We start from the raw sequence: 15,250 nt of genomic DNA on the forward strand, positions 1-15,250 counted from the left end.
TTAATGATATTATTATTATTTGAGACAGAGTTTTGCTCTTACTGCCCAGGCTGGAGTGCAGTGGCGTGATCTTGGCTCACTGCAACCTCTGCCTCCCAGCTTCAAGCGATTCTCCTGCATCAGCCTCCCAAGTAGCCGGGATTACAGGCATGTGCCACCATGCCCAGCTAAGTTTGTATTTTTTTGGTAGAGACGGGGTTTAACCATGCTGGTCAGGCTGGTCTCGAGCTCCTGACGGCAAGTGATCCACCCACTTTGGTCTCCCAAAGTGCTGGGATTACGGTGTGAGCCACTGCACCTGGCCTGGATTGTGTATTATTTATGTCTGTGGTTTATATACTTAATAGTTGCTTGTAGTGACCTGGGTAAGATTCAAACATTTGTCTTTTGTATCTTCTACAGAAGTGCTTTGAGCCTCAAGTTTGTTTTAATCTTAAATTGTAGTTCACTGTATTAAAATAGATCAACGAATATAATTCAGTCTTTTCGGGGCACCAAGTAAAACATAAGGTCGTATATACTATACAATATGTTTATTGCGCTTCCCATGGAGATAAATCGCTCTGTCATTCCTGGTTATTTTTAAAAAGGATCTTTATCATTACGATCCTCTTTCTCACATATTGTAAACTTAAAAGATATGTACACCAAATATAGGTCCGTTTTAAATGAGAAGAAAAATATTTCAAGGAGTTTTTGCCTCTTTGTTTTTAAATAGATTATTCTGCCATTTTTTAAAGGAAAGGGAAAATGAAAACAGTATGTCTTTTTTAAACATTGAAACCAAATATAGAGGCTTTAAACAACAAACTGAAAAAGATGAGTAGAACAAAGGCAGTGGAGCATACAATACAATTCTATTTATCTGAGATTGATTAAAGTTAATAATTTTTTAATGTTTTTCTAATTTTGTGCTTTAAAATAGGTTTCTGATTACATAATATTTGAATAAAAAACTCAAGAAGCATGTAGATTTTTGGAAAACCCAAACAATATTTTTCTTAGATTTTTGGAGGCAAAATTTAGACCAACATAATAATTCAAAGACAAATATTTCAGAGGAAATGGAGTATAGTATTTAACATTTTGTTTGCAGTTTTACTTTTTCTTCCCTTCTTCCCTACTGAACCTTGATTAAAATGTATGAATACGGATTTTTTTTTTCAGCTTAGACTCTGATCATTTCAGTGGTAGTGGGGAAACCTGAATTTGTCAGCATGATTATTTGTAACTCAGATTGTTCAAATGTATATAGGTAGTCATAAATATAGCAAGTATAAATCAGATATCATCCTATAACCTTACAGAGTTAACCCAATGAGTCAATACCTTTATAAGCAAAACCATGATAAATTTAAAAACAACAGAAATGTGGTATGATTACTTATTTATTTGTTCCAGGTGACTTTATATAGTTGATTTTTGTGTCTGAAGGATCCTGAACATATTTAGTTACCCTGTAGTTATTTAGGAATTTAAACCAGAAGACTTTGAAGCTGTATATTCTTGCAATACATAAAATGGCGTTATAATCAGCAAATTTATGGTTTGTTTCCATTGATGTACACTTAAAAAATAACTTATAGTTAGACTTTTCTATTTCAAGTAAAGCTTTGAGTTACTTATTTTTATACATATTCATCATGTACCCTTTATTGTTTCTAGGTGTTGATATACTTTAATAAAAATGATATGTTTAATATTTCTCCATTAATGTATTTCTTTGAAGGTGTTTGTTTTAAAAGATGTAACACTTATTTACTGTCAAATTCTGGGTTAAAAAATCTGTTGGTGGCCAGGTGCGGTGGCTCATGCCTGTAATCCCAACTTTTTGGGAGGCCAAGGAGGTAGATCACTTGAGGCCAGGAGTTCAACACCAGCCTGGCCAACATGGCAAAACCCCATTACTAAAAATACAAAAATTACCCGGGCGTGGTGGTGGGTGCCTGTAATCCCAGCTTCTCAGAGGCTGAGGTAGGAGAATCGCTTGACCCTGGGAGGCGGAGGTTGCAGTGAGCCGAGATAGCACCACTGCACTTCTAGGTGACAGAGTGAGACTCTGTCTCAAAAAAAAAAAAAAAAAAAAAAAAATTCTGTTGGCAAGACACACAGTTTTATATTTTAAAATGTAAGTTAGTTTAGATCTATGAAGATTTGTTGTTCCAGTCTCTTCAAGAAATGAAAAGCCGGCTGGGTGGGGTGGTCACACCTGTAATCTCAGCATTTTGGGAGGCCAAGGCAGGCGGATCACGAGGTCAGGAGTTCAAGAGCAGCCTGGCCAATATGGTGAAACCCTGTCTCTACTAAAAATAAAAAAATAAAAAAATAAAAAATTAGCCGGGCATGGTGGCACATGCCTATAGTCCCAGCTACTTGGGAGGCTGAGGCAGGAGAATCGCTTGAACCTGGGAGGCAGAGGTTGCAGTGAACTGAGATTGCGCCACTGCACTCCAGCCTAGGTGACAGAGCGAGACTGTCTCAAAAAACAAAAAAGAAAAGCTAAAGTAAGAGTTTATAATTGGCATCACTGTGGACAAATTGGCAATGAAAATTCAATAGAACACCTTATTTAAGTTAAGAGAAGATGCTGAATTACTGTCAGATTAAATTACCCTGCATTCTAACCATTACTGCATTGAGATTATTTGTACATAGTGAAGCATGTGCCTCCCACGCTCATGCAAACAGGCTGTTATATCTTTGACTTCATTGCTGACTGCTTTCTTCCTCTCTCTGCTTCAAACCCCTTGGCCTCTTTGCTGTTCCTTGAAAACACATAACCAAGGTCTCCCTTCACCCCTGCTGTTCCCTCTACCTGGAGCACTTTTCCCCTAGAGATATCAGATCTCTGTTTGAATGTTACCTACTTAGTAAAGCCTTCCCTGACCACTTTATTTAAAATTGTCCCCTTCCCTAACTATGTTGTTTATCTACAGCAAGCATATAAAAATGCATGTGTATCATATCAGGAATTCAAAAATCGCTTTTTAGGAGGAAGGGAGGAAGGAAGGGAAAAAAAGGATACATGTTGTTACAACAATAAGCTACCTATTGAAGATGACAGTTGAAGCTCTGGCAGATGACCCACAGTGCGGTGTGTAGCCATGTTCTGACAGTGCATGAAGATGGCAGTTTGGAATGATAGGTCTAAAACAGGATCCACACAGAACCCCAAACAGCAGCAAATATCTGTGCCCTTTTTCTACGGTAAAGTCTATCAAATTATTTAAAAGTTAAAAAGCTGATTACATAACCAGCAAGAGTATCCAGTATAATAGGATTTTGCCTTCACTCTAGATATAAAAGAACAACTATTTATGTGCTAATGATCAATTTATTGTCTGTCAACTCCAAGTCCACTCTTTATTGGCCACTCTGCAAAAGTGGCGATTTGCCCTTGAAACGTTTTTCCTTTGATAGCTGGAATGATGTCACACTTTGTCAGTAGAAGATTCTGTGTTGAAGGGGAGGGGTTTTTCTACCTGGTTCTGTTGTGCTTGCTTGTCAAGTTTTCAGTACAGACGATTTTCCCAGTGTCAGGATCATACAGTACTCACAACTTCACCATTTGGTCCTATTGTGCAGGTGGCTTCTCCAGCACTTGGCATCTGCAGCACCGCCCCCTCCCTCCACTGCCACCCCGGCTAGCAGCTTTTCCAGATAACACCCTGAGGTAGTTTTGTAGCAGAGCACCTCTGTTGAAACACCCTCTGTCAACAGCTTTGCCTGGTGTTACACCGTTCACTGAGTGGCCAAGCTGTGTGGTCAAAGTTAAAAGGCATGTAAGCATTACCCAGGGAAGAGACCAATGCATGATTTGAGGCCACGGAGAACAGACCATAGCTACACCAGGCTCAAGTGGTACAGTGTTTATTTACAGCAAGAGGAAAGGAAGAGTGGATTCATTCTAAGTCAACACGGGTTGTGTAACAGCATACACCTCACTTTCTGCTGCAGTAGAAAGACCCTGACCGTCTCCCCAATGGAATGTGAAATATAGAAATCTGGGGACATGCCTGAGGGCCAGTGATAAATGTGTTTAAGCAGAACAAAGGAGTACATATTGTATCTAAAATAGGGAAATGTAATCCCATGCAAGGCGATAAACCCAGTACAGGCTAGGAAGACTCTCTCTCCATTAGGAAGTATTCCAGGCCCAAGGCCCATTATGTGGCAGCCAGGGGTAAAAAGACTATATGCACAAGACAGCCATTTTCAACACTTGGCATCTTAGAAGGTACAGTTTCAGTAAGTTCTGTTGGTCAACAACTCAGCAATCCAGTGACTCATGACTTCACTCTGTCCAAGTGTTAGGGATGGGGACAATGTTAAATAATAAGACTGGTATTTCGACATGCAGTCCCTCTCCCTTTATTATTATCTTTAATTTATTTTTCATTTACTGGTCAGGTTCTACCCCTTTCTTCCTTGAATGTTTTATCTTAGCCCTAGGAGTGAGTGGCTGCTTTTTATAGCTGCTATTCCTATATTTAGAATTCTTTTTACTTCTTTGTTTTTAGACAATCCCTCATTATTTCAGTCCCATTACAGTTAATAAATCATTATATTAAACTCTCTCTGATCAAACTATTGTGTGATTTATCTCTCCAGATTGGATCCAGACTGATTCAGCCTATAATTTATAACCAATTATTTTCTTTTTAATTTTTATGGGTACATAGTAGGCATATATATTTATGGAATACATGAGATACTTTGATACAAACATACAATACATAATAATCATGTCAGGAGGTCAGGCGTAGTGGCTCACGCCTGTAATCCCAGCACTCTGGGAGGCCAAGGGTAGATCGCTTGAGGTTAGGTTTAGAGACCAGCCTGACCAAGATGGTAAAACTCCATCTCTACTCAAAATACAAAAATTAGCCAGCCGTGGTGGTGGGCGTCTGTACTCCTAGCGACTCAGAAGGCTGAGGCAGAAGAATCACTTGAATCCGGGAGGCGGAGGTTGCTGTGAGCCAAGATTGCACCACTGGACTCCAGCCTGGGCAACAGAGTGAGACTCTGTCTTAAAAATAAATAAATAAATAAATAAATAATCACATCAGGGTAAATGGGGTATCCATTATCTCAAGCATTTATAATTTCTTTGTGTTACAAATATTTCAGTAATAGTTATTTTAAGATGTACAATAAATTATTGTTGACTGTAGTCACCCTGTTATGCTATCAAATACTAGATCTTATTAAATGTAGCTATATTTTAATACCCATTAACCATCACACTTCTCCCCTTCATGTCCCCAATATTCTTTCCAGCTTCTGGTAACCATCATTCTGCTGTCTATCTCCCTGTATTCAATTGTTTTAATTTTTAGCTCCCACAAAGGAGGGAGAACATGTGAAGTTTGTCTTTCTGTGCCAGCCTTATTTGACTTAACATAATGTTCTCCAGTTCTATACATGTTTTTCCAAAGGACGAGATCTCATTCTTTTTTATGGTTGAATACTACTCCATTATGTATATGTACTACATGTTATTTATCCATTCATCTATTGATGGACACTTAGATTGCTTCCAAATCTTGGCTGTTGTGAATAGTGTCACAATAAACATGGGAATGCAAATATCTCTTTGATATACTAATCTCCTTTCTTTTGGGTATATATCAATGTTCATCAGGGATATGGGTCAATAGTTTTCTTTTTTCATGTGTCCTTTTTATTATTATTATACTTTTAGTTCTGGGATACATGTGCAGAACTTGGGGGTTTGTTAAATAGGTACACATGTGCCAGGGTGGTTTGCTGCACCCTTCAACCTGTCATCTAGGTTTTAAGCTCCACATGCGTTAGGTATATCTCCTAATGCTATCCCTCCCCTTACCTCCCACCCCTCGACAGGCCCCAGTGTGTGATATTCCCCTCCCTGTGTCCATATGTTCTCATTGTTCAACTCCTTCTTATGAGTGAGAACATTTGTTGTTTGGTTTTCTGTTTCTGTGTTAGTTTGCTGAGAATGATGGTTTCTAGCTTCTTCCATGTCCCTGCAAAGGACATGAACTCATTCTTTTTTATGGCTGCATAGTATTCCATGGTGTATATATGCCATTTTCTTTATCCAATCTATCATTGATGGGCATTTGGGTTGGTTCCAAGTCTTTTCTGTTGTAAAGAGTGTGGCAATAATGATATGTGTGCATGTGTCTTTATAGTAGAATGATTTATAATCCTTTGTGTATATACCCAGTACTGGAACTACTGGGTCAAATGGTATTTCTGGTTCTAGATCCTTGAGGAATTGCCCCACTGTCTTCCACAATAGTTGAACTAATTTACAATCCCACCAACAGTGTAAAATCATACCGATTTCTCCACATCCTCTCCAGCATCTGTTGTTTCCTGACTTTTTAACGATCACCATTCTAACTGGCGTGAGATGGTATCTCATTGTGCTTTTGATTTGCGTTTCTCTAAAGACCAGTGATGACGAGCGTTTTTTTCATATGTTTGTTGGCCACATAAATGTCTTCTTTTGAGAAGTGTCTGTTCATATCCTTCACCCACTTTTTGATGAGGTTTTTTTTTTTGTTTTTGTTTTTTTTTGTATATTTTTGTTGAAGTTCCTTGTAGATTCTGTATATTAGCCCTTCGTCAGATGGCTGGATTGCAAAAATTTTCTCCCATTCTGTAGGTTGCCTATTCTCTCTCATGATAGTTTCTTTTGCTGTGCAGAAGCTCTTTAGTTTAATTAGATCCCATTGGTCAATTTTGGCTTTTGTTGTAATTACTTTTGGTGTTTTAGTAATGAAGTCTTTGCCCATGCCCATTCCCTGAATGGTATTGCCTAGATTTTCTTCTAGGGTTTTTATGGTTTTAGGTCTTAAGCTTAAGTCTTTAATCCATCTTGAGTTAATTTTTATATAAGGTGTGAGGAAGGGGTCCAGTTTCAGTTTTCTGCATATGGCTAGCCAGTTTTCCCAGCACCATTTATTAAATAGGGAATCCTTTCCTCATTGCTTGTTTTTGTCAGCTTTGTCTAAGATCAGATGGTTGTAGATGTGTGGCATTATTTCTGAGGCCTCTGTTCTGTTCCATTGGTCTATATATCTGTTTTGGTACTAGTACCATGCTGTTTTGGTTACTGTAGCCTTGTAGTATATAGTTTGAAGTCAGGTAATGTGATGCCTACACTTTGTTCTTTTTGCTTAGAATTGTCTTGGCTATATGAGCTTTGTTTTTTTTCCATATGAAATTTAAATTAGTTTTTTTCTAATTCTGTGAAGAAAGTCAGTGGTAGCTTGTTGGGAATAGCATTGAATCTGCAAATTACTTTGGGCAGTATGGCCATTTTCACAATATTGATTCTTCTTATCCATGAGCATGGACTATTTTTCCATTTGTTTGTGTCCTCTCTTATTTCCTTGAGCAGTGGTTTGTAGTTCTCCTTAAAGAGGTCCTTCACATCCCTTGTGAGTTGTATTCCTAGGTATTTCCATTTTATTTTATTTTATTTTATTTGTAGCAATTGTGAATGGGAGTTCACTCATGATTTGGCTCTCTGTTTGTCTGTTATTGGTGTATAGGAATGCTTGTGATTTTTGCACATTGATTTTGTATCCTGAGCCTTTGTTGAAGTTGCTTATCAGCTTAAGGAGGTTTTGGGCTGAGATGATGGGGTTTTCTAACTATACCCTCATGTCATCTGCAAACAGAGACAATTTGTCTACCTCTCTTCCTATTTGAATATCCTTTATTTCCTTTCCTGGTTTCCCTGGCCAGAACTTCCAATACTGTGTTTAATAGGAGTGTTGAGAAGGCATCCTTGTCTTGTGCCGGTTTTCAAAGGGAATGCTTCCAGCTTTTTTCTAGTGAGTCTTTGTGTGATTTTGGTATCAGGGTAATACTAACCTCATAGAATACATTTGGTAATATTGCTTCCTCCTCTGTTTTTCAAAATAGTGTGAGTAGGATTGATTTTAGTCCTGCTTTAAATGTTTTATAAAATTCAGGAGAAAAGCCACTGGGTCCTGGACTTTTCTTTGCTGGCAGACTTTTTATTATGGCTTTGATCTCATTCCTTGTTATTGGTCTATTCCGGTTTTGGATTTTTTAGTGGTTTAGTCTCAGTAGGTTGTATGTTTCTAGGATGTTTTTCATTTTTTCTAGGTTTTGCAATTATTGGCATACAGTTGCTCATAGTAGTCTCTAATGATCCTTTGAATATCTGGGGTATCAGTTGTAATGTCTCCTCTATCTGTGATTTTGTTTATTTAGTCTTCTCTCTCTTATTCTAGAAACACTCTATGTCAGAAGGGAACTCTGACCCAGAATGTTAGTCTGACTAAAAGTCTGTCAATTTTGTTTATCTTTTCAAAGAACAACTTTTTATTTTATTGATCTTTTGTATTTTTTCCATTTCCATTTCATTTATTTCTGCTCGAATATTTAGTATTTATTTTCTTCTACTAATTTTTTGTTTGGTTTGCTCTTGCTCTTCTAGTTTTTACAGATGCATGGTTAGGTTTTTTATTTGAAGTTTTTCTATTTTTTTGTTGTAGGTGCTGATTGCTATAAACTTTCCTCTTAGTACTGCTTTCACTGTATCCCATAGGTTTTAGTAAGTTGTGTTTCCATTTTCTTTTATTTCTAGAAAATTTTAAATTATCTTCTTAATTTATTCATTGGCTCACTGGTCATTCAGGAGCATATTATTTAACTTCCAGGTGTTCATGTAGTTTCCAAAGTTCCTCTTGCCGTTGATTTCCAGTTTTATAGCATTCCTAGTCAGAAAAAATACTTGATGTGATTTCAATGTTTTTCTGAATTTTTAAAAACTTGTTTTGTGGCCTAACATATGGTTTATCCTTGAGAATGATCTAAGTACTGAGGACAAGAATGTGATTCTACAGCTGTTGGCTAAAATGTCCTGTAAATACCTATTAGGTCCATTTGGTCTACAGTGCAGATTAAATCCAATGTTTCTTTGTTGATTTTCTGTCTGGATTATCTGCCCAAAGCTGAAAGTGAGGTGTTGAAGTCTCCAGCTATTATTGTATTGGGATTTATCTCCCTCTTTACCTCTAGTAATAATTGTTTCATATATCTGGGTGCTCCAGTGTTGGGTACATATACTCTTACGATTGTAATATCCTCTTGTTGAATTGACTCCTTTATCATTACATGGTAACTTTGTCTCTTTTTATATATTTTGTCTTGGAATCTATTTTGTCGGATATAAATATAGCCACTACTCGTGCTCTTTTTTGGTTTTGATTTGCATGGAATATCTTTCCATTCCTCTACTTTTGGTCTATGAGTGTCTTTAAGGGTGTTTCTACTGTGGCTGAGCTGGCAGCCAACCCACGGGACACAGTTCTTCTGTATTAGTCTGTTCTCACGCTGCCATAAAGAACTGCCCAAGACTGGGTAATTTTTTAAAGAAAAGAGGTTTAATTGACTCACAGTTCTGCATGGCTGGCAAAGCCTCAGAAAACTTAAAATCATAGTGGAAAGCACCTCTTCACATGGTGGTAGGAGAGAAGTGAATGAATGCCAAGCGAAGGGGGAAGCCCCTTATAAAACCATCAGATCTCACTAGAACTCACTCACTATTATGAGAACAATATGGGGGAAAACTGCCCCTATTATTCAATTACCTCCCACTGGGTCCTTCATGCGACACATGGGGATTATGGCATTACAATTCAAGATGAGATTTGGGTGGTGACAAAAAGCCAAACCATATCATCACCTTCCTACTATTACCTCTCCTTTGCTCATGCAGAAGTAGTCACTCCTCATGGCCACCACTGCTCCAGGCCCACAGTGAGTACCGCCTGGCTACTGCCAATGTTCACTCAAAGCCCAGGGGCTCTTCAGTCAGCTTGTGGTGAATGCTGCCAGGCCTGAGTCTCTCCCTTTAGGGCAGTGTGCTCTCCTGTGGCCCAGGGTGGGCCCAGAAATGCTATCCAGGAGCCAAGGCCTGGAATCAGGAACCTTAGGAGTTCACTTTGCACTCTGCCCAACTGTGGCCATGCTGGTACCCAAGCTGCAAGACACAGTCCCCTTTATGCTTTCCTCTTCTTTCCTTAAGCAGAAGGAGTCTGTCTCCATGGCCACCGCAGCTGGGAATGTGCTGTGTCATTCCTGAAGCCAGCATGGCCCTTGATTTTACCCAAGTCCCATGGTGATTACTGGCTGAGTACCACTGATGTTTATTCAAGGACCAAGGGCTTGTTAGTCAGCAGGTGATAAATCCTTCTACGACTGGGCTCTTCCTTTCAAGGAAGTTGGTTCCCTTCTGACCCAGAGTGTGTCTAGAAATGTCTAGGAGCTAGGTCCTGAAGGAAGGAATCTCTTGAAGCTATGATCTGCACTGCTTAGGGTTAAAGGATGGGTGATGCAAGTACTCTCTTGACAGCCCCAGCTGGTGTCTCACTAGGTAGCACCACCCTAAGTCTACTGGCTCCAAGCCCAGCACAGCACCAGGACTTGCCCTGGAATCATAGTCCTTATGCCCTAGACTGTCTTTCAAGTTTATTTAGGACCCCCTAGCACTTTAGCCCATGGTGGTGGGGCTAGCTGAAACTCAGATTCTGACCACTGGGCAGACCAGCCCTAGCCAGATGGGAAGTGTCTCTTGGTGGGCGCTAACTGAATTCTGCCTTATGTTGCTTTCTGCTGTAACAGAGCAGCACTGAGTTCCAATGCAAAGTTCCACAGTCATTGTGCTCTCTCTTTCCCAAGCACACAGATTCTCTCTAGAGGTGACACAGTCACTGCCAAGGGATGGGGGAGAAGTGGTATCCGCAATTCAAGTCTTTCGTACCCTTTCCAGTGCCTCTTTCCCTGATATGATGTTAAAACTAGGTACTTTGATAGAACACCTGTTTTTTGTTTTTTATAAAGTGCTTTCTTGTGTAGATAGTTGTTCAATTTGGTGTTTCTGTAGCGGGGATGATTGCTGGAGAGTTCTATTTCACCATCTTGCTATAGCAATTAATACTGTAGAAATATTTATTGAGAATCTAACTATCAATACAAATGGTGTTTAATATAAGAATACTGCATATAAATCTGATTTTGTTGATGCTTGTTATCTACACAGTGATAAATCCTTCAAAGTTAGAAGTAAAGAACACCAATAATGCAACTTGCCTTTGCTCTTTCCACTTGAGTATTATTCTACTTGAATATCATTCTGGTAGGATAGAAAGTCTGTTTAATTGCTTCCATTCTCTAAAGTTTCATTCTCCTCTTTCCACAATTCAGTTCTTCTATTAAATGTGCGAATTTACTTAATAATAGAGTTGTCCCTTGAACAAGGTGGGTATTGCAGGAGCCAACCCTTCCCTCCACAGTAGGAAATCCATGTATAACTTTTTTCTTCCAGGGCATGGGGTCTTGCTATGTTGCCCAGGCTAGACTCAAACTCCAGGGCTCAAGCTGTCTTCCTATCTCAGCCTTCCAAGAAGCTGGGACTATAGGTATATACCACCAGGTACACACAAAAATTACACATATATTTTGTATGTTATATGTATTCCATATTCTTACAATAAAGTAAGATAGAGAAAAAATGTTATTAAGAAAATCATAGGCTGGGCATGGTGGCCCATGCCTGTAATCCTAGCAGTTTGGGAGCCTGAGGTGGGAAGATTACTTGAGCTCAGGAGTTTGAGACCAACCTGGGCAAAATGGTGAAGCCTCATCTCTACTAAAAATAAAAATATTATCCAGGCATAGTGGCAAATGCCTGTGGTTCCAGATACTTGGGAGGATGAGGTGGACGGATCACTACAGCCCAGGAAGTTGAGGGTACAGTGAGCTATGATCATGCCACTACACTCCAACCTGGGTGACAGAGTGAGACCCTGCCTCAAAACAAACAAAAATGCAAAAACAAGACAAAAACAAATGAAGAAAATCATAAGGAAGAGAAAATATACTTACCATTAATTAAGTGGAAGTGGATCATCATAAAGGTCTTCTTGGGCATCATCTTTCTGGAGAGTAGGCTGAGGAGAAGGAGGGAGCAGAGGAGCTGACTTGCTGCCTCAGGGTGGCAGAAGTGGAAGAAAATCTGCATGTAAGTGGACCCACACAGTTCAATCCCATGTTGTTCAAGGGTCAACTGTAGTTATAATTATTGCTAATGCAGCTTTATGACTGTAAGGAGTAAATCAAAACAGTTAATGTCTTACCACAAGAGATTTGTTCATATACAGCTTTTATAAAAGGAAATGCAATATTTTCTGAAATAAGGGTCTAAGGTCTGAAGTCAGATTGTCAATTCAAATTTTGACTTCACTGCTTACTTGGGCAAATTAACTTTTAAACATATTTCATACAGTAGTTTTAAAGATTAAATGAGATAATGTGGCTTAATTGTAGGCAATCAGTTTTTTTTTTTTTTAAAGTTGAAGTAGATTTCTATATCATGGGTAGCCCAGGAATGATATTTTCTCACAACATAAGCCATATTCTTATAATAACAAAGACTCTCTTTCAATAAGCAATAATATATACTACAAGTCTCATTAATTATAGAAAAATGAAGTATTCATAAAAGCTTTCCTTAAAAAAAAGTAAATTACCTTTTCAGTAGAGTTAAGAAAATGGGAAATCACTGGTATTCAATTCTGTGGTCTTTTCTCTTTCAGCAAATAAGAACAGCTATACCTTGTCCACCACCACAAGCTGACCCAATGCTACAAGTATTTGGCTCTTTGATACTGCAGACTCTTTTGTTTTTTTTCTTTTTTTTGAGATGGAGTTTCACTCTTGTCACCCAGGCTGGAGTGCAATGATGCGATCTCAGCTCACTGCAACCTCTGCTTCCCAGGTTCAAGTGATTCTCCTGTCTTAGCCTCCCAAGTAATTGGGATTACAGGTGCCCGCCACCACACCCAGGTAATTTTTTGTATATTTAGTAGAGATGGGGTTTCACCATGGTGGCCAGGCTGGTCTTGAACTCCTGACCTCAGGTGATCCACCCACCTCGGCCTCCCAAAGTGCTGGGATTATAGGTCTGAGCTGCTGCGCCCAGCTGACACTGCAGACTCTTGATCTCACTGAGGTTATTCTCAACTTGGACCAATTAATGATTGACCTACTTGGTGCAAAACTTTGGTCAGAGAAACTTGGAGCAAATTAGGAGTCAAGTTGTTATCTTTTCTTACCAGTTGACTTAATATCGTCTACCCTAATTAACGGCTCTAAACTTGGATGGCATGAAAATATGCCATTTAAAACTGTAAACTGCCATAGTAATTTTATTACTTTCTCAGATGAATTGGTCAGAATAAACCTTTTAGTCATTAAAGACTTTCTAGAAACTTCAGTTTAATCTCTGCTTTTAAAATGTGTGTTCTCAGCACATGATATGTTAATCCTCCCTTAGTCCATAGCACAGGGTGTACGAGTCCTTCCCCAGACTATATAGTCCAGGGTGTACTAGTCCGCAGCTAGTGTCTTGAATTATCTTTATTTTAAATAATACAATGTTAAATTGTACTGTATAATGCATTAGTTAATGAATATCCAGGTATTTCAAACAAAAATAAACATTTCTTTGTATTAGTGTTAGAGTTTTTATTTCTCTTTTAATTTATAGAAACTAATATAATGTAAAACAACATAGGCATGAAGCTAATGTTCTTAACAAATGCTCTTGATAAATATTGTGTTTTTTAAATATCATTGAATGATGCTTAGTATTGCATATACAAATACTGTTAAATGCCTAGAACAGATCATCTTGGGCCTAAAAAGAGTTTTCATGTTTGTAAGTACGTATTTTTTTGGAAACAGTTCAATATAATTGTAGACTATATGTAAAAATAGGAGACATAGAAGCTATAGGGAAACTGTTGGATAAGAGACAGGTTTAGGAGTTAAGCCAGAAGTACAGGTGATAGTAGAAGCCATTGATAAGGAACAGGGTTACAGCATGTTTCAGTGATGTTAGCAGGCAGAGGGTACAATTTGCATGGCTGTTTGTGATAAGAAAAATCTATGTAATGGGCAACATTTTGAGATTCAGTTCTGAAGGTTATCAAAAACTAACTAATGATTTTGATGATAATATTTAGTTACCATTAAGCATATGACAAAGATTTTAAAGCAGTCATTACAAAAATGTTTTAATGAGCAATTATGAATGTGTGAAACAAATAAAAAAAGGAAAGCCTCATAAAAAAATAGAAAATATAAGAAAAAACCCTATGAAAATTTTAGACTTGAAAAATAAAGTAACCAAAATAAAAATCTCCAAAGATGGACTTAACAGCAGAATGGAGGTGACAGAAAAAAGTCCCAATGAACTGGAAGATAGAACAATAGAAACAATCCAACCTGAACAGAGTGAAGTAGACTGAAAAAATGAACAGAGGCTTAGAGACTTGTAGGACTATAACCAAAGGTTGAATACTCCTGTCAGTGGAGTCCTGGAAAGCAGGGTGAAAGGTCAGGGATGAATAAGTGCTTGAAGAAATAAGGGTTGAAAACTCCACAAATTTGGCCGGAGAAATAAATTGATAGATTAAAGAAGCAGAACAGACCCCAATTGGATAACCACCCATCCAAAACGAATGCACATCAGGACACTCGAACATCTGAAAGACAAAAAAAATTCATGAAGGGAGCAAAGAAAATTACACCTTATCTATTCTGTCTATATAAAACAATTTTTTTTTGAGACGGAGTTTTGCTTTTGTTGCCCAGGCTGGAGTGCAATGGCGTGATCTCGGCTCACTGCAACCTCTGCCTCCTGGGTTCAAGTGATTCCCCTGCCTCAGCCTCCTGAGTAGCTGGGATTACAGGCATGTGCCATTACGCCTAGCTAATTTTGTATTTTCAGTAGAGATGGGGTTTCACCATGTTGGCCAGGCTAGTCTTGAACTTCTGACCTCAGGTGATCCACCCTCCTCAGCCTCCCAAAGTGCTGGGATTACAGGCATGAGCACTGCGCCTGGCCCTGTCTGTATAAAACAATTTGAATGACAGTGGATTTCTCATCAGAAGACATGGAGGCCAAAGGGAAGTGGCATCATATTTTTCAAATGTTTATCCTACAACCAGCCAAAATATTCTTCAGGAATTAAGGGGAAATCGATCAAGACATTCGTGCTTTTTTTTTTTTTTTTCGGATAGGATTTCTGTTGCCCAGGCTGGAGTGCAGTGGCATGATCTCAGTTTGCTGCAACCTCTGCCTCCCAGGTTCAAGCAATCCTCCTGCCTCAGCCTCCTAGTATCTGGGACAACAGGTATGTGCCACCACATCCAG

General features: G+C 38.6%; 1 long non-coding RNA gene across 1 annotated transcript; it reads right to left on the reverse strand.

The window, feature by feature from the left end:
* Window positions 1-3,859: 3,859 nt before the first annotated feature.
* On the reverse strand, window positions 3,860-14,585 carry LOC144333430 (uncharacterized). Its single transcript, XR_013402069.1, has 3 exons — window positions 14,526-14,585; window positions 11,917-12,132; window positions 3,860-5,029 (listed from the first exon to the last, which is right to left on the reverse strand). It is a non-coding gene; the product is annotated as an uncharacterized LOC144333430 (long non-coding RNA).
* Window positions 14,586-15,250: the final 665 nt, after the last annotated feature.

The sequence above is a fragment of the Macaca mulatta genome, chromosome 12, assembly GCF_049350105.2.
Source record: "Macaca mulatta isolate MMU2019108-1 chromosome 12, T2T-MMU8v2.0, whole genome shotgun sequence".
In the NCBI taxonomy this organism is placed as follows: Eukaryota; Metazoa; Chordata; class Mammalia; order Primates; family Cercopithecidae; genus Macaca; species Macaca mulatta.